The sequence below is a fragment of the Pecten maximus genome, chromosome 16 (assembly GCF_902652985.1).
Source record: "Pecten maximus chromosome 16, xPecMax1.1, whole genome shotgun sequence".
Taxonomy (NCBI): Eukaryota; Metazoa; Mollusca; class Bivalvia; order Pectinida; family Pectinidae; genus Pecten; species Pecten maximus.
In genome coordinates, this window is record NC_047030.1 from 2,006,855 (window position 1) to 2,027,265 (window position 20,411).

Here is a 20,411-nt window from a genome sequence, read left to right on the forward strand (position 1 = left end):
ATGAAGATGATGCTTTGATGGCAAAAAAAAAGAACAAAATACAAAAGACGCTTTCCATGTTGAAAACCTGATGCAATACTAAAATATAATTATAACACAAGATCTGTAATCTGTATGAATTGTCGCTGATTTCGAGAAGGCGGGAGTGGCTCCCATGTAAATTGCTATTTTATTATTAGACAGGTCATGCTAACATAACTGTTGGAATTAAAATGTGATAAGCATAGCAACAGATCGATCGCCTGAATAGATCGGTGTTGATTGAGAGAGTAAAAGGGGCTTATCATCTCACGGATACGGACGCTGGGCCTCGCAGCAACAGCATGGTGTATACAGACGGTTACGTGGGGTGTATACAAATATCCAACTCCCAACAGCAGAACAGGACATTTCACCTTGCGGGCGAACGTAAGCACCACTGTCAATAGTACTGCCGTGCTCTTCTACTACAACTTAGCAACCTTAGCTTCGACTGGAAAACTAGTATGTACTCTGACTGGCTAGCTCTACTGTAGAACTCGAATGTACTCTCACTGGCGATATGAAGGATAGGAACTTGTGAACACCATTAGGTATTACTGTACAGTACACAATTACTTGTCTGGACGTGAACGAGATCATACCGAAGACATCACATTGAGCCTCCTTGTGAACTGTTGTCACACAACACACTACAATAGGCTTTGTTGTGAACAAAAAACAACTTTGGGAAACTAAAGCATGGAAGAGAATGGCCAAGTAGCCCTAGCGTTACATTAATTCAAATCTTCATTGAATCGGGACAAATAGCAAAGAAAGAAAGCATCCACGCCATCGGATATTAGCAGTTGGTCCGTATTTGTATCATTAAGAAACTAAATTGGTGATGCTAATGTTGGTTGGTGAAAGTTTAGTAAGAATCATTTTATCATGTAAAACAGTGTAAGGTGACTTTTGTATGCAGGTTGAACTGTTTTGGTAAGGAACTATTAACAGTTAAAAGCAAACACGGTATCAATATATATGATACAAGAATACTTCTTAGTGTCAACTAAGTCAAAGTGCGATTATCGTTTGATGAAGATAGCAACAAGACTGTCAACCGCTGGAATAACCTCTACACATTTCTTGAAGGTGTTAATGAACGAGTCGATTGGGACAGGTGCTTGCTAGAGCAATTTTTGGATATATGCCCCCATTGCAAATTGAAATTATGTAAGTATAATTATTTATAAAAGGTACATATAAACAGATACAATTATCTGTTTGCATTATATATTCGTAACAATGTTTCATGTAAGGAGTGGTTCCTCTGATTATGAAATGATTTCAATAGAGTCATGAAATCCAGACCAGAACCGTTTCAGCATTATCATTAAAATCGGCATAAGATATAAACTGACACTCGTTGTCTGAATGAATTATCCTTCCTCCCATAAGATATTTGATTAAAACACCTACTGATAGGTCTGGAGAATGTTTTCTCTCATCCTGCGCCGTCCAGGTATGCAGTTTCTCTGTCAACCTCAGGCACGAGGCAACATCCACTTTACAATTCATTTAAGGGGAAGTAAGAGGACGGAAAACAGTTAACTTTATAATGTGGGCTGAGAGCATGTAAATATTTTTGTATAATTCAACATAAATAGTCCTACAGCCAGTATCGTGATATCATTCTTTCGCTGTTGTCTATTTTCTTGTGACAACAACAAAATCTGAAATTTTTGATAGCACTATCTTAATGGTATGTCCCAGAATTCTCTCATTTCAATAATCATATAGGCTCTTTATTTCCTGGATGATGAGAAATCAAGTCATTTGCACACAAAGGAATATGATGTATCTCGTTATTTATTTAAATCTATAGGAATTCATAATATATTGCTTATCAGTTTGAAATTCAGACATGCACTTCATGAAATTGTATAAAGTAAAACATTTGCTCTCACATGCATAACAAAACGTAAAACGCCAGGTTCTTCGCCAATCTTTGAAATATCATGTTTTAAAGTTATTAAGAACCGTTATTGATGTCTAAACATGCGAGTAAAATTAGTTTTTGAGTGCATTGACACCACATTGCTTATAAAATACATTGGTTATTTCATACTCATAAACATTCCTATAAAGTACACTGAAAACAAACAAAACATTGGTTAGATATACATATGAAACAATAAAACTGATACAAAGTAGTTGTTAGTCGGGTGACCAATGGGTAAGTTAATTTGCCTTTCGTCGAAACGCCCAGGGATTAAGCTCTCGATCAGACTTAAAAGGTATCGGGCTCATCTACCCGACCACGTGGTTTTGACCTTTTGCTTGACCTTGATCTCCTTACATACTAAGATCGAGTGCGAGTTTCTATGTGGAATCAATAAGAATGATTCATCTTATCATATTTTTATAATTGTCGTATAAACAACAAAGTTGTATATGATATATACAACAAGGTGTATGATTTATTGATTTCGGGGAACGCAATCTTTTTCAAAATGTAAATTCTTGATGCATATAAACTGAAATGATTTAAGTAAGCATAGTTGACTTTAAAAGATAGCGACCGAGTCTTACAGGCGCCTAGTGGTGCAATTCCGCATCTTTGAGCCACTTTCCATTGTATGTTAAACGCGTGTTTTAAGTAATCTCCAAAAGAGTCAAATGACTCCAGGGACTTTTAGCTACTCAGAGATATCACAAAATCTATCGAATAAAACGTTCCTCGTTTGTAAGATTTTCAAACAGAGATGATTCCAGGTTCTTTTTCTGGTTATCTCGATCCGTTTATGTAACCACCTCATTCTTACATTTTTAGATATCCTATCAACTGATGTCCGAATCTCTATATCGATTTTATACGACTCTTTTTCGGTTTTTTTCTTTTCCGCCATCCCGATCATTCCATGTGACAATGTAACTCCCTCCTATATACGGGACCTCCTATCTACTGACAGAATTTAAAGACTCACAACAGCAGTGTAGTATTGGTATAGTAATGATACCATCTTCTTATGTATATTCAAGTTTGATTTGTAACAAAACATATGGTCAACATTCGACTGTAGAAGGAGAATAAAACCTGGAAGATGAAGTTTCTCGCCATTTTTTCCGATACATTAACAGGTATATTTACACCTCTAAGATATAGCATGAGACTTATTCACTAAGTAATGGTCTGTAAGGTTGTTTTCACGCTTACCTTACATTTCAAAAATACAACACTCCACAACGCTCACGTGCCAGCCTTCGGTTTGTTTGACTTGGCGGGGGAGAAACTAACAAAGGCATCCGGTAAGGAACCAGGACGGAAAATGCCGTCCGGATTACAACCGAGGACGAAAACATTGATCAAACAAATAATGACTTCACTATATCATCAAATTTTACCAACAATAATTCCTAATTTAAGTTGGTTTATCGCTTTCTTCCTTTTATTTCTTATTTCATTTTTATTTAGAATGTCGTAAATCAGATATAGGGGAGAGCGTCCACAGAATCTTCCTGTGCCAAATTTCATTTCCATTAAAACCGTGAAATACAATACTCTGAATGAAAGTGATAAAATACCCTCATCTGACAAGGAAAGGCATAGATAATGTAGCTGATTTAACAGTCGACGTTAATATTTAATACTGTTTAAGTTCTGTTGAAGGTTCGTATAAAGAAACATATTAATTGTATTTAGTGTCGTACGTGTATCAAAATGGCTTCTTTCAACAAAAATGATGTCGATTGATTTGGCAATATTCTCGTGTAACATGAACATTGTATTTCAATGTCAGAGGGGACATTCTGCAAATTTGAAACTCGTTATCTTTACAGAATACGCCTTTATTGCGATTTAAATTTTAAAACGTTGGTTAACAGATATACACAGCAGTACACTCTCGCTATATCTCTGTATGCTGACTGTTTCTATTGTGTTTTTATCATATCAGGAGTTGTATGTATACGGTAGCGTGCCAACTTGTCAAATAAATACCCGGAAGAAATGGAGATGTTTCATCGATAAAACGTGATTGATGAGCGAAAAGCTGAATACTGATATATTCTAACTGTTATCAAACGAACGGATTACATTGAAATGAGCTCGAATCTGTAGATGTATCTAGAATGATTCTTTCCATTTTATAAATCTTCATCTTATTCTTGGTCCCTAGTTACGTGTATTTATACTATCAATATGTTCAATATGAGTAATCCTGAAATAGCATCTAGCTGAACAAATAGATACATGTACGTATTTTGATAATGATAAATATATTTACTAAGTAGCAGCCGATCAAGAGCCGAACGCAATCTAATTAAAATCAAGATGGGCATTCTCACTACGTTACATGAACATCTAACAACATCCCATGAAGAGCCACGTCGGGTTGACCTTTTGGATTAGCCAGTCAAATGACTACTTCCAGAATCTTGGAAGTGATTTTTATATGTCCGAATTCGCATACTAAGTAACCAGGGTGCATAGCTTGCATAAACCGTCATTTTGTTTTAACTCATTTCGTACCACAAAGCATATAGCTATATTTACATGCTGTACCGAAATGGGTTGCTTCAGATGCATGCTGTGACAAAATGGTTTGCTTCGATGATATCGAAAAATTGACGATTCGCCCTGAAAGTGAAATACACACATTTCAAAGGTCATAAGAACGTGACCCCTTATGGGATGTTGTTAGATGTTCATGTAACGTAGAGAGAATGACCATCTAGATTTTAATTAGATTGGAGCCGAACGGGGACATATTTTGAAAAGGGATAGCACAAAAGCCCTAGAATCCCAGTATTCGTGTTTTGCTACCGGCGTCTCCTTGGTCTCAACCGGGTCATTTGATAGAAGGAAATTTAGAATGTCACATTTTTAGTTCGGGTTTGAAGTATTCCATTTCCAGTCTGTAGATCAATACAAATAAGAAATAAAATCAATATCTTAATATGAACAAATGGAAAGATTAGGAACAATGATACAATGCCTCCATTAAAGCATTAAACCGTCCTGATATGGTATCTGTGGTCGATTTAAATGCCAGAACTTTGCAGAAAAACGTCATATTGCACGCAAGCAATACACCGTTGAGTCACTATTTGCATACAACGGCGTCAGTTTTGAAATGGAAAGTAAAGCTTGAAACGTTTAAATTAGCCAAGACACACGATGTGACCTTATTCGCCTACTGCATTGAGACCTTACGACCGTTAGCGGTTTCTTGAAAAGCTCGAGTTTTAGATATTACGCCATAGACACGATCCGGTGGCCAAGGATCATTGAAGTAAACGTTGCTGACTTGGTCGGAGTACGGGGGCATGTCACTATCGTATTGACGTAAACGTTGCTGACTTGGTCGGAGTACGGGGGCATGTCACTATCGTATTGACGTAAACGTTGCTGACTTGGTCGGAGTACGGGGGCATGTCACTATCGTATTGACGTAAACGTTGCTGACTTGGTCGGAGCACGGGGGCATGTCACTATCGTATTGACGTAAATATTGCTGACTTCGTCGGAGCACGGGGGCGTGTCACTATCGTATTGACGTAGACGTTGCTGACTTGGTCGGAGTTCGGGGGCATGTCACTATCGTATTGACGTAAATATTGCTGACTTGGTCGGAGCACGGGGGCATGTCACTATCGTATTGACGTGAACATTGCTGACTTGGTCGGAGTACGGGGGCATGTCACTATCGTAGTTTGCATTGGTTTGACTTTTCTATTTACATGTATTCTAGCACCTGTATTACTATACGATAATATTATCATTGCGAAATGTTTATTGGAAAAACATATTAGTCAATGCGCAAACGGTATGTAACCACGCATATAGAGGTAAGCAATACTCCATAAAGAAGTGACAATAAAATGTCATCAAAAAGCTTAAACTAAACTTTCAACGACACCAAGACTGTGACTATGTAATTTTCTGAAAGTGAATGTCCCTGTGATAGGTCTTAATATACGACCAGAGAGGTGTTAAGGTATAGGTGATGTGTAGCGTCTCGAAATTGCTATCACTCAGAGGTTGAATGGCTGAAATGATCGTACATATAAGTACATTCATTGAGTGACGTCACTGTTTTGGTGTCAGCTATGCTTTCATAAACGGTGGCAAGACTACGAACAAGTGACATGGCCACCATCATTAATTTATGAGATCTTTATATTTGCTCAAAAAGTCTGACGTTTTCAGTTATGTTTATAATAGTATTGTCGCTATATCTTTAGGGACGTAACATAGCCGTGGCTAGGCTTTATGTTTGCTTCACAAGAAGACTCTTACTATTAGGCCTACAGGACAAATGTTCTTTATCTACCTTTCAATGATACCTAGGTAAATCCTCCCATTGTTTCCTATTTTTCTATGGATTTATCGATTCGAAATTGCATCCAGCTTTTGTCTTAATTTCTCACGTGTTCATTTTAACCGCCAATCTCCAGATAACCTACGTGAATTATGCAACATTAGCACTTTCTACATTATCCATTTCAAATACGATATCTTTAGGATCTTTTCAGATATTTGTCGCTAGTTTTCTCTGCATTATACATAACACAGTTAGTGGGATATTGCTGACAGCGCATTAAATGTCTTTGATGTCATCGTTTTCTGAAACAACAATAACAATGACAGCAGACGTAGACAAAAGACACTCATACAGCCGCCGACGTAATGTCTCTGACAGGAAAGCAAAATTAAGTCAATAATGTGTTGGTCTGACCGACATAACATGTCAAATGACATTATGTGTAATAAATATACTAGCAAACTGGAATACGCATCATACAGGACAACATGTTGTCAGTGACAGTACATATGTCATAGAATAAATGATTTTAATGCGGACATTTATACTCTCGCTACATGTCGGATAGTGTGTATGGTACATATGTTCTTACTAAGTAGTTGTGTTTGGAAAGACACGTTGTTCTGGTGTTCATGTATTATAACCTAAATATATATGATTGCAAACATTATCTGTTGGTACCCTTTGTATTTCTACTTAGGAATGAAAGATTAAAGAAAAGTTTCTGTTTCTAAATATGCGATCAAAACACCCGCTAATTCAAATATGATTTTCCGCTATCGCTGATATGCTTTCATTTCTTATTTGATTAATATAACATTTGTTTCTATCATAGCTCTACCAGCTTGATTATTCATTCCATTGCACCAAGCCCCGAACATAAGTCAATATATCACTGCCCCGTCCACTTTTGTTATTTGAAACCATACATGTCAGTGGGCTGACATCGTCTTTTTTATTTTTTATTATTTCGGATGTTTGAATCATCCGTCATTAATTGACCTTTACCACCTTTCCCGTAGTGAATAGAATATTTAATCAAATCAAATACTAATCGATCCTTATTTAACATCAAAGAGCAACGCTTTTACTACTTTCGAACATTCTTTTAACTTCCTCACTCCACGAATGTCATAACCTCTCACTTTGTCTCTAGTGCCGAACATTTGCTTTGACCTCTTAAGTGTTCATTGACATAGAAAACCCGTGTCTATTAATGGGTGCCTATCAGTCTCTGCTTGACGCGGAGATTGAGAGTCGCGTAGACGTAGAATCAGGAGCGCATTGACTCTTGTACGATTACGGTAACAGACTATTTGATGTCATTGACCCTATGGCGTCCATTCAACTTTTCATTTCGGATTGTGATTTAATACGTATTAGACCTAGATTTGTATCACGGGTGTGATCTTCATCTAATTCTGTATGTTGTGACTAGGTGTTGAGCTGGATTTACGGTTTCGTTATTATGTCGATATTCCCTACTGTTTTTGAGTTAGAATAACTGTTTCGTTATTTTCTCGGTATTCTCTGTTGTTTTTGAGTTAGAATTACGGTTTCGTTATTATGTCGGTATTCTCTGTTGTTTTTAGTTAGAATTACGGTTTCGTTATTATGTTAGTATTCCCTGTTGTTTTTGAGTGAGAATAACGGTGTCGTTATTATCTCGGTATTCTCTGTTGTTTTTTATTTAGAATTACGGTTTCGTTATTATGTCGGTATTCTCTGTTGTTTTTTAGTTAGAATTACGGTTTCGTTATTATGTCGGTATTCTCTATTGTTTGTGAGTTAGAATAACGGTTTCGTTATTATGTCGGTATTCTCTATTGTTTTTGAGTTAGAATTACGGTTTTGTTAATATGTCGGTATTCTCTGATGTTTTTGAGTTAGAATTAAGGTTTTGTTATTATGTCTGTATTCTCTGATGTTTATAGTTATAATTACAGTTTTGTTATTATGTCGGTATTCTCTGTTGTTTTTGAGTTAGAATTACGGTTTTGTTATTATGTCGGTATTCTCTGATGTTTTTGAGTTAGAATTATGGTTTGGTTATTATGTCGGTATTCTCTGATGCTTTTGAGTTAGAATTACGGTTTTGTTATTATGTCGGTATTCTCTGATGTTTTTGAGTTAGAATTATGGTTTTGTTATTATGTCGGTATTCTCTGATGTTTTTGAGTTAGAATCAAGGTTTTGTTAATATGTCGGTATTCTCTGATGTTTTTGAGTTAGAATTACGGTTTTGTTATTATGTCGGTATTCTCTGTTGATTTTGAGTTAGAATTACGGTTTTGTTATTATGTCGGTAGTCTCTGTTGTTTTTGAGTTAGAATAACGGTTTTGTTAATATGTCGGTATTCTCTGATGTTTTTGAGTTAGAATTAAGGTTTTGTTAATATGTCGGTATTCTCTGATGTTTTCATTAGAACCTCATCTGCTTCCTCCTTTAATGGGAGCGACAACATAGCGATATGCAACTGTTCAATTAAATGTCAAACTTTTTGTTTGTGTTGTTATATTGAAGATATATGTGTCCTTGGCCACCTGAGAATTGGTCACTGAAGCGTACGGACCAGCCTCGATTCATCACATACAATGAGCCATCTGCCATTAAACACATTCTATTGAATTGCATTGGTTTGAACCCTCCAAAACCTTTCGAAACTGTAAACATATGCATATACTGTTGGTCTGTACCATAAGATATGAGTGATCATAGCCACATTTGTGTTTTAACTACATGTGTATATGTTACTGTACTCATACATTTAAATCATGTTTTAAATCTTAAGTTGGTTTGATGTTGTTTCGGTCCATACCCTCTTTTCATTTCCTCACCATTATTAGCCCTAATGAACGTTTCAGTGTTGATAGTCCGTTCAGGATAAGTAACTAATATCTTTAAATATCACTATTCGTGAAAAGGGTATGTAATCCGCTAGGTTATTCTAAAACAATATAAATCGTTTTAAAACAATATAATCCGCTAGGTTATTTTATAGCAATGTAATTCGCTAGGTAATTCTATAACAATGTAATTCGCTAGATTATTTAATAACAATATAATCCGCTAGGTTATTTTATAGCAATGTAATTCGCTAGGTTATTCTATAACAATGTAATCCGCTAGGTTATTCTATAACAATGTAATCCGCTAGATTATTTTATAGCAATGTAATTCGTTAGTTATTCTATAACAATGTAATCTACGTGGTTATTTCATAACAACCCAATCATATAAACTTTGTTTTTGTGAACAAGTGTGCCACTTAATAACAAATCTAGTTAACAGGTTCGGACATTTCTTTTTCCGGACTGATCGTTTCCCCTTTATATCAAATACTTATATGTTGCCTTGTCCTACCACACGAATCAGAAACAGCGCCTTAATAAACAAAATCTTTTTAAGTGGATTGTCTTTATTAATTTCACAGCATATGATTATTGGTGATAGCAACTGAAGCAGTATTTGTACATATTTATGCCGTCATGAAAATTAATAATCCCGAGAAAAATGTTTCACTACGGACAAGGGCGCCCACATATTCATCCCATGTCTGCAATTATCTTTATACAAACACAGAATTATTTTTTAGAAAAATATAATTGATTAATCTGGCAAAGGAGGTTTACCGAGGGCAGACGCACTACAGATTTACATTTCCGCCAAAACCGATTATCCAACACGGATAACTGTTGTCGGAAGGCGGTCATTACACTGAACGTGATACCGATCTACCGCTATGCAAACAATTCGCTATCATTTTTCAATAAGAGCAATACAGATCATGATTTTATGACTATATCCAGTCCCTATGGATTTCAAGTTGATAGCTGGTTGGATGGCACATCGGTCACATACATGTCTTTCACAAAGGCGACCGGGGTTCGATTTCCCGTATGGACGTAAAAAAAAGTATGGGGTGATCACCTGCCCGACCACGAGGGTTTTCTCCCACATTAAGAGTCTCTGTGCGCTTACATCCGGGCAATAGTGATTAACGCAAGTTGGTTTCAACTTGTTTAGAAAATAAATGTTTGACTTCAATAAATGGGCATGCTTACAAGCTTAGAATTAACTATTTTACTATTTATAATATTATAACATGTTTGTATGGACCGTTCGTAACCAAGAGATTTTCGTTTGAAGAATTCTAATCAGTGATATTTACAACAAAACCCATTCGGTTGCATTGACCTTTAACCTTAAGGTTATAACTTCTATAACAGTATAACAAATCTAAGTTAACATATAAAGATACTGTCGGTCGGTACCACAAGATACGAGTAACCCTAGAAACAGCTATCTTTTAACTATATACGAAAGCGTACCAAAAGTTTGTTTTGTTTTTATTTTTGGTTTTTTATTTTAACATATTTCGTTTTCTTTAATGTTTCATTTGGTGCCCATTTTCACTCACCTTTCTTTGGCTCCAATGACCTTTAAAGCATTGATGGGCGGTTAAGAATGTAATAATAGCAATAATAACGTAATGTGTACAGGATTCTAAATCAGTCGCATTGCTCCCAAATAATTCTTGGTGGAAGTTTGACATTAAGCAGATCTGTGACAGAGCTGATATTTGTAATTTTTTGTTTGCTGTTGCCTTTTAAACTCTTTGTTGACTATGTATTTTAGTGAAAGTATTTTCTACATCATCATTTGATAACTATTAGATTTGGACTCTCTTTGTCAACCTTTCTAACATAATGTAGCATCGCAGAGGTCTCTTTCTTACCTCGCAACTTCCCATCTTTTACCCGTTTGTTCAATTGATCTTAATAACACAATGTAGAGAATCTATTTATAACAAAACAGCGAGGGTAATTATATGCCTATATCAGAATTGTATACATTTTGTATAACGGAAACTTAGCAAGAAGAATTGCTTAACCAAAGATAGACGCTTTAGTGGCCCCTAAAGACATCTCCTGTTCTTGAATGCAACTCGTTTGACCTTATCTGTTTTGGGGACGGACTACACGTAACCCGACATCACAGTAAAACATATTATTTTGTAGTGTTATGTTATTATCATTACAAATCTTTGTCATTCATGATAACATGCACAAAACACTTGTAATGAAAAATGGCTTTCTGTGTGAATCAGCCGCACTTGATTAAATTTTCAGCGTCAGATGCAAAGCGAAGGATGGCCATTTTGGCAAAATAAATCCCGAATTCCACCTGGGAAGCAACATGGCAAATGGGATTTGTTGAACAAACAAACAAAAAAAAACCCACTCAGAACGGAGTGGACCTGCTAAGCTTCTTCATGTTATTTATAATACCACCACAGGTGCTAGGTTTTAGTATTTCGAATAATGAATAATCACGTTGTTATAATTCTGAACTGACGTTGCAATATTAAATAACATCTGACACATCTACAACCAAATCAAGTTCTTTATGTACTGCTTGATTATTGGCACTATGTGTTGTATACGCCACCATGTTTTACTGTATACAAATGGACTGCCTCGTTTAAAAAAAAAATGTCCTGCGATTTCATCAGCGCTTAATTAGAGAGGGACTTTCAATATAAATCGACGGTCCAGCTGGACATTTCAAATCGGCTGTGGATATCGTGATACCATACACACGCACATGGATGTGAATGAAACAACCAATAAAAAACGATTGTGTTCACCGTGAAGTCCCTTAACACCAAACTGCAAAATGTTAACCTCTGCATCATTAACTTCACATAAAAGTCAAAGCTCGACAGAGTATGTAAATCCCACTGGAACATACACTAATATGATATATATCAAAGCATATCAACAGTATGGTTGATAACACACCTACTCGACGATCCTTTCACTTCTTCGCTGCCTCTTTGAATAGTGACTTGCCGCTGTCATCCATACGTGAAGGATGTATGCCTTCATCAAACTATATGGAATTGAATATCGAAAACCAATAAGCAAAATCTGTCCATGTCTGATATGTTTTACCTGGTGAATCTGCAGTCTCGTGACATTTAAAGCAACATCACAAGGGCATAGAGGGTAATAGAAAGTCAACTCTTTGGAGACAAATGAATGAAAATCAAAGCGTTCTCTTTGATATCAAATACGAACATCAAAGCTACACAAGCATAGAAATTTGATTACAAACATCGTATCTCATTAAGAAAAAGTTTTTGTCTTTCATTGTAGTTTGTGGATAATAGCATGCTAGGTGCCGTTGGTCCATGAAAGCGACAAAAACTTTCAGCGTTCGCAGAGTATCTGCGATTGCAGCAAGGCTACAATACGATGTACAGTATGTACGATGTATTCTACAGATAGTAGGGGGTCACCGTAGCATTAGACACGCGGTAGTCAAGCCGTTAAGCGGTTTCACATAGTCCGTACATCGACCATACAATGACCGCACGTTTGTATTGCGTGGGACAGGTATATCTACCAGTCAGTGTGGCTGTCTTAAAAGGGCGAACGTAGGTAGCCGTCGTTTTCTAACACTAAAAATAAAAATTGCGTCGTGCACCTACCGTAACATTCATGACCTACATAGCATGTAACCGTGGAAATACTATGGCGGTCGTATGTGTCTGTAGATATTCGAGACTCCAAGGTCGCCGTGGCAACATCACCAGTCTTTAATATGTCTGAGTGTTTCTCCGTTCAAAACCACGGTTCTTAATTTGAGGGCATGTTATTTGCTTTGATTTTATTCGGAATTTCAGTGGAATATTACGTAATGTGAAGCGCATCAGAATAACTTTAAAACATTTATATCATTATTAAGACCCTTTCCATTCCAAGACACAGGGTCTATATATATTTATTAGCACAATGTATCATATACACTATGTGTTTGTGATCCGAAGATATAGATTTGAATTTCCATGTCGTAGTTATACCGAGATAAATATATATAATATATGTACAATTCGTATCCATGTATGTAAATACATTGCGATCCAGGAATTCATATCATCTTATAGACAACTTCCACAATGATCATGTCAGGGTATCGGGCGGACCATCTCTGCGCCATTGAAACGTTCTTTTTAAGAACGCCGATGTGGCGCAGCGGTATAAGCTGCGGGTATTTCTGGCTAGGCGATTGGGTGCCGTAGATCGTGAGTTCGAGGCCCGGTCAGGGCACGAGTCAAAAAGTTGTCTTCCTTCGTCATTTGTGTTGCTAAGTTATATACACTGTGTGTGTGTTTGTTACTTTTACCGTACTTCTTGGAAGAATTACTTTTTTCTGGAAACATCGATATCATTCTGCTGTTTTAAATTGAATCTATAAACCATTCTGCTTTAAACAACTACATCACATCGCTTGAGTCAGAAGTATCAGGATAATTACCATAAACACTGGTACATTTTAATATGCAGTTTGGGCAAAATGATATGATATTTTAACAAATTTTTTTAACGTAGCCGAATTATAGCACAGCGAATCTGGTACTGAAGAATGATTAGGAGCCAGTAAGATAGCTAACCACATTATAATCATTCCTGGCAATCACTAAGATGTTGATATCTACGTCAATACTTCAGGTTATGGATGACAGCCGTTAAATGAATCCACAACATCATTATTAGCCACTTGACTACTTTCATTACTTTAGTCTCAGTTATGTCTTGCTGTCACTGACGTGCTAACGTGGATCCTGTATAGAACACCCGCTGTCTCCTACCCTCTACAGCCCACTCAACATCATAATCGTATCATAAGCTGATTATGACGTATGCATCAAACATCTCTGGGACTTAGATGGTAAGGAAGAATAAAACGTAAATCAGAACATAAAATTTACGGTTCCAAACAGGAAGTAAGAACTAAACAGAAACTAATTTGATTCTCTAATCAATTAACGACAAACTTCATTAAGAACAACGTCAAATAACCTCGTATCATGTGCACCTGATCATACAGATATGCTCAGAGCATTTGTGGCAGCCGAGTAAAAATGCCTAAAGAGAAAGGATTGCTGACTCTTATCAAGGTAAGTTAATACAATGTAGTACAATCCCTTAAATGTATCTATACTATATTTTGAATTGTTGACTAGCTTCAGTGCATCCAATACTATGAGCCATTTACTGTTAAAACATTTTATTGAATTGTATTGTTCTTCAACCTATAAGAGACAGATTCTTCCACAAAATTAGCCCCTTTTCGCAACTGTTAAGATATACAGACTATATATAGAGAGAGATAGAAACTGTCGACCTGTGCCACAAGGTGTGAGTTACCATAGCAACATTTGTCTTTTTATCTATGCACAATTTGTACACGTCTTAGATACCATTTTTCCTCACCTTTTTATTTTTTATATTTTTATCCTAATGACCTTTTCGGTTTTGACGAGCCGTTCAGAATGTAATAAGTAAGTACACTTAAATAAACACTATAATGTAACATTTACTAAAACACAATTGTTTGTTTTGATACCAAATGGGTTTTAAGTAGTTTCACAGACTACATTATGCTCAAAATGACACTGAAGTGCTACGGGAATTAGGAATTGTCTTCCTGGTACACCTAATAGGCAGAAAATACACGTTTGTCTATCTAGATAATTCAAAACAAGAAAATAAAATTTGCAGAATTATTTGATGAAAGCAGGCCATCGAATGATGGTAAATAGTCATAATTTCAGTTTTAGGTAATGAACAGGCCCCGAACAGTAACGGGTTTGTATACGTCGTAAAACATGAAAACGTTATCATCAGTTCTAGTTAACTTACAAGCTTATATCATTACACCAAACACTTACGTTATGTTGTTTGAGTTTTATATTCTCCCAAGAGTTGGGATATTGTTCCCTCGGATAATGGGGCTACCCAAAGACGCTTTAATACCAGTACGTCCTTCCAGGGAAGATAGATAGGTATGTAATAATAGTAAGGACGATCAGAGTTTTAAGATGTCTGTTATACCGTGCCTTCTATAGCAAGTAGGAGAGTTGTTTTAAGCGATGCTTTGAAATGACTTTCCTAATATCTTCCATCAGAGATGTAAAATTGTGTCAAATGCTTGGTAAGAAAACAATGTTAAGTCTAGCAACACGTAGAACTGTAAAAAGGAAACTGTATATTAACATATATTTATATCGACTGGTGCAGTGGTAACAAGACTCGCCTTTGTGCTAAACGAACGGAGCTCATCTGTCCACCCTCGTGGGTTTTCTCCGGGTACTCCGGTTTCCTCCACATAAAGATATATCGCGTTCTTCAATCCAGACCAGGAGGAGAGTTAGTATAAGTTGGTACAACCTTTTCATTATTATGCTATTGCTCCTAAGGATATCTGTTTTTTGCCATTGCTCCGAAGGATATCTGTTTTTCGCCATTGCTCCTAAGATTATCTGTTTTTCGCCATTGTTGTAAATTAAACTTAGTTAATATGTCAAAGTTTGTTATACCACAGTGCTATGTTAGTGCTCACCTGGTGATCGGCATGGTTTGTTGACCTAGGGAGTTAGTCCCTATTTAATACCGAGTCAGCACCTTCTCAAGAATGGAAATGGATCACATATTGACTATATCGATCATTTCGCCAATATTTAAACTGTACGTAGAATATTTCTTATTAAAGATCCATTGTGATATCGTACATCCAAACTACCTTCAAACCGCCCCCAGGAATAATCGAACTTTATGACGCACTTCGGAGAAAACAAGCAGCGTCGATCAAATATAAATTGTTGACAACGTCAACTTTTCAGGGTCTTTTATCAATTCGATTAGAGGCAGCATGTTATAGATTTCAACATTTTTTCCCATTTCTCTTCCCTTATGGATTCCCTCCCACCCCCCACCCGCTCACCCTACCATCACTGATGAGCCTAGATTGACAAAATAGCTGTATGATGCAAATTGATATTCAATACCCCAAATTTGGTATTTAACCTAAATGTTTACACGTCTTTCTCCTATTCCTGTACATTTTGCGTTTTGTTGATACATACAATTTGAGCTTATTTTATTATTTTGTATTAATATCTCTAGATAGAATGTGATATCATGTCTATAAAAATATACGTCGACGCAAATCAAAATTGGTATTTATACCAGTGTCTTTAAAAGTGTGTCTGTGACCATAATGGTAATCGTATTTGATTGAGAGTTTCTGGTATAACTGCTGGAAATGATATCGCCTTACTGTGTGTACTTGTCTCTGATTAAGAATACATGTGTATTAATGTACGCTAAATCAATGTAAATCCGTCAGAGATGAGCGGACTTTATACACAATCAGCATTGACTGGAGTCAGCTAGGTTCTGTATTAATACTGCATTAACGAGGGATACCAATTGGTATATGAAATATTAAGGTTGATATGTAAGGTAAAGATTGATGAGGGGGCTCTGAATAGTCGGGGGTTTATTTCAATGTCCCCTTCTTACGGGTCATTGAGGAGTCGAAAATTGAGCTGCTTCACCTTAAAACGTTTTGACCTATCGTATGTTTCTCTCTGTTAACTACTCCATTAAGTGCCTCTATTTCGGTACCTGTAGGTCTCTAATCGGCTGGGCTGTAACATGTACGTTAAACCCCTACAAACTTCTAAAAGTCACATTTGTCTTGCATTCTCGTCATAGGAAACATTTAATGGCTCCATCGAAGTTCTAGACATTCAATAACCAGACTGATAGAGGCTAGATTTGGCTGAATGATATCTTTGCGCTGTTGAGTAAAATCTATATTTCTCGGCTATCAACAATAATGTCCGTGATGCTATGTTCGATGTGATCGCGAACACTGTGAAATACACTCTAACTGTTTGTCATTTTGTGTAACAGTTACTCAAATAAATCATACACGAAATGTGTAAATTGTATGCAGATGGAATGTTCATACTTCTCAGTATCTGATTTGAAATTGGACATAATGATTGGCGTTATTTCAGATGATATTTGCTTTACAAAGGGGATCAAACGACTGCTTCAAAATGCTAATGTTTGTTATCTAATGTTTGTTATCTAATGTTTGTTATCTAATGTTTGTTATCTAATGTTTGTTATCTAATGTTTGTTATCTAATGTTTGTTATCTAATTTGTTACGACCGATTATTTCGAGATTTGACGACACCGTAGAAATCCGTCTAGAACAATATAATGTTTTACATAGTAATGTATTTTATTTAGTGTACTTTATCGGACGGATATGACACGTGTGATTGTATCACGTGCATGCCGCTGGGTCGTAAAACAAGTTATACGTTATTTACTACTAGATTGCCATAAAGTCTCGCGCTGTACAGTTAAAGAACATTGGAATTGTACTACAAGTGAAACATCCTGCATACTCAGGGAAATATATACAAGCATATTGAATAATACTATAAATTACTTCATGCAGAACACGTGATTCCTTTATGTCATCTGCACGAAAGTTATTAAATTACACCTGTTCCTTCCATCGTAACATGTGGTATTTTTATTTCCTCTCTATTTTTAAACAACATCTGTATTTCTAGACAATTGATACCTCTTCATTGCTTGTTTGTTTCTAGATGTCATAGGACGTTAAGCAGCCAGACAATAGCATCTTAGTTTTTTGTTCTTATGCTAAGCATTTGCTCAAGCCAGGAAGGTGATGGATTCCGTTAATCACAAGTCTATAAAAATGATGCACATGAATTATAGGTCGCAATCACACTTGATCAGGATAAAACTGATACAAATGATGGGTCGGGTTAACCCATACCTTACCCCGATCGAGTAATCCAACAATGGTCGCCTTTGTCCTTACATGAACAACAGCAACCATGCGTACACAGTACTAAACCAAACTCTACACCGATCTTTGCCAGTATATTAATATATTAACATTTCAGAGTAATTACACCGATGCAAAAATCGCCATGAATAACCAACCATCGATACAAATCGTCATCAGGTGACTTTAGGATTTTGCGAGTCCCATATCCCCAAACAATCAAATTAACAGCATCTTGAGTTTGTTCTGTGCCTTCTCATTGATGTTATGTCCATATTGCAGCATTTGTGTGTTATTTGCTTTTCAGTTGTATCTACGAAACGACACGCCAGCTGAAACATTATATCAAATGCTAAATAAATGCAAAACTCTATATTGTAACTAGACACAATTGTGAAATATTATTGGAATAAATGTCGGCCTTAATATTCAGTGCGAAAAATTCTATTCAATATAGAGTCTTTGCAAAGTTAGTTTTATGTGGCAATAAACTAGTCATTAATACCTACGGTCGTAAAGCCGTGTTATATGACAAGAACTATCTCGGATTTGATCTTAGAATTGATATTATTTGAGTTTGGTTCCTCGTATATACAACACCGCGAAACACCATAGCACCACTTAACGTCAATCTTCCTTCCATGGTTATGTCAGTTTGATTATAAATGTTTCTCTTTATATAAAAACACTCAGTTAATAAAAACATCTTAAGACTAGCAAAAGATGAATGAACTGGATATTTGTCTAAAAAGAAAAAGATATTCAATTACATTTTCATTATGACAATTTAAAAGGCACATACTCGTTCAATGACCACCCATTATCAGTTGAATTTATTTTCCATCGCTACCCTATCAAATTATATGATCCTTTAACGTGAGATGTTTACATCGTTATATAATCGTGTAATTACGTCAAAAATGCAAACCAGAATAAGAGGAGACTTTTGATGTTACATAATATGTCCTTTCAGTGCAATTTTCAAACCTAACTTCCTGTTTTCAATAATTTCATTTTAACCTCAAAGAATTATCATGTTGATGTTTCATCTTTGTTGTTATGAACGTCATTGATCAGCTACTGATAGAAGAAAAATATCGTAATGAATGTGTTCTTATTACTGAAAATGTGACGTCCCCATGCTTAATTTGTCTTTTAAATGCTATACAAGTGGAATCGCGAATCCACTGTTTTTGGAATTCAGTGTGGACCTAGTTCCATCGTATTCGTTTATTTTCTTTGACTTAACTTTAATTTGCTTTTTTGAAATAAATCATCTACATTCTTATTACAATTAGGCTCCCTAATAAAAAGATACAGCAGGTGCTGATATATGTCATTTCTATGAGAATGTATGTGGTACCCACTGCTGGTGGACTATGTCTCATTTAAATTAATTTCATATAGTGACATGGATATAAATATATACATGTATATGACGTTATTTTTTAAATTCAATGAACGTGTGAATTTATTGAATTATGAGGCTATTATACCTTCCCATCAAGAAGAGTTCCCCAGTCATGTATTAGGCCTATACATCACTGACGACTCCTCGAATTCAGAAACAGCTATACGATGCCCCCTAGTAAACCGAACGACTCATAAAAGGAAACAGTCGTTTGATGTCCCGAACATCACCGACGATTCATGGAAGGAAGAAACAGCTGTATCATGTCCTTTTCATCGCTGACAACTCCTAGAAGAACGAAACAACTGTATGATGCCCCGGACATCACTGACGACTCGTAGAAGGAATTAACAGTCGTATGATGAAAACTAACTACTTTAAGGAGGAAGAAACAGTTTTTTGGTGCAATATACATTTTGTATGACTTAGGTATTCTCATGCTTGACCAATACGTGACATTTGATTGAAATCCGTTCAAATTCGCTAGAGTGATGAAAAAATGAACACATGTACACACACACACGTACAAATTGATAGTTATATGCCCCTCCTGGCTCGTCACGAGGGTTTATAAGTTCAAAGGTCAATTATCAGGTAAGGATCTTGTACATTTGATAAGCAAAGCTAACAGATTACACGACTTCAATGTATCACATGACTTCAATGTATCACATGACCCCAATGTATAGTGCTCGACAAACCTTTTGGCTTAGTGTGTTGCAGAAACTACTTTTAACAGCATATTAATTATTCAAACCACAGTCGGTAACAATACACTAGAACATAATGGTCGAGTCATTCTGTTGGTGTTCCGTTTCCATGCCATCTTAGTTCGACTCTGAAGTAATCAGTATCATTAATTTTCTTGCTATTCGTTTTTTTGTATTTCCCTTGATACTTTCCATTCAATTGATGGCGTTTGTATAGAGCTTCTCCAGACGAGGAGTGAAAATACACATGATTTGTTTCTCGAGGGATAATATTCTATGACAAAAACACACACATTATATCATATCACTAAAT

The 20,411-nt window shown here is 36.1% G+C and overlaps 1 protein-coding gene across 1 annotated transcript in view; it reads left to right on the forward strand.

Annotated features, from left to right (window-relative positions):
• The first annotated feature begins 331 nt into the window (after positions 1 to 331).
• The window catches only part of LOC117345398 (cholecystokinin receptor type A-like), a 54,935-nt gene continuing 34,855 nt past the window's right edge, over positions 332 to 20,411 (forward strand). The window contains exon 1 of the mRNA XM_033908471.1: positions 332 to 1,194. The gene's annotated coding sequence lies outside the window, so the exon portion shown is untranslated. The remainder of the gene's footprint in view (positions 1,195 to 20,411) is intronic.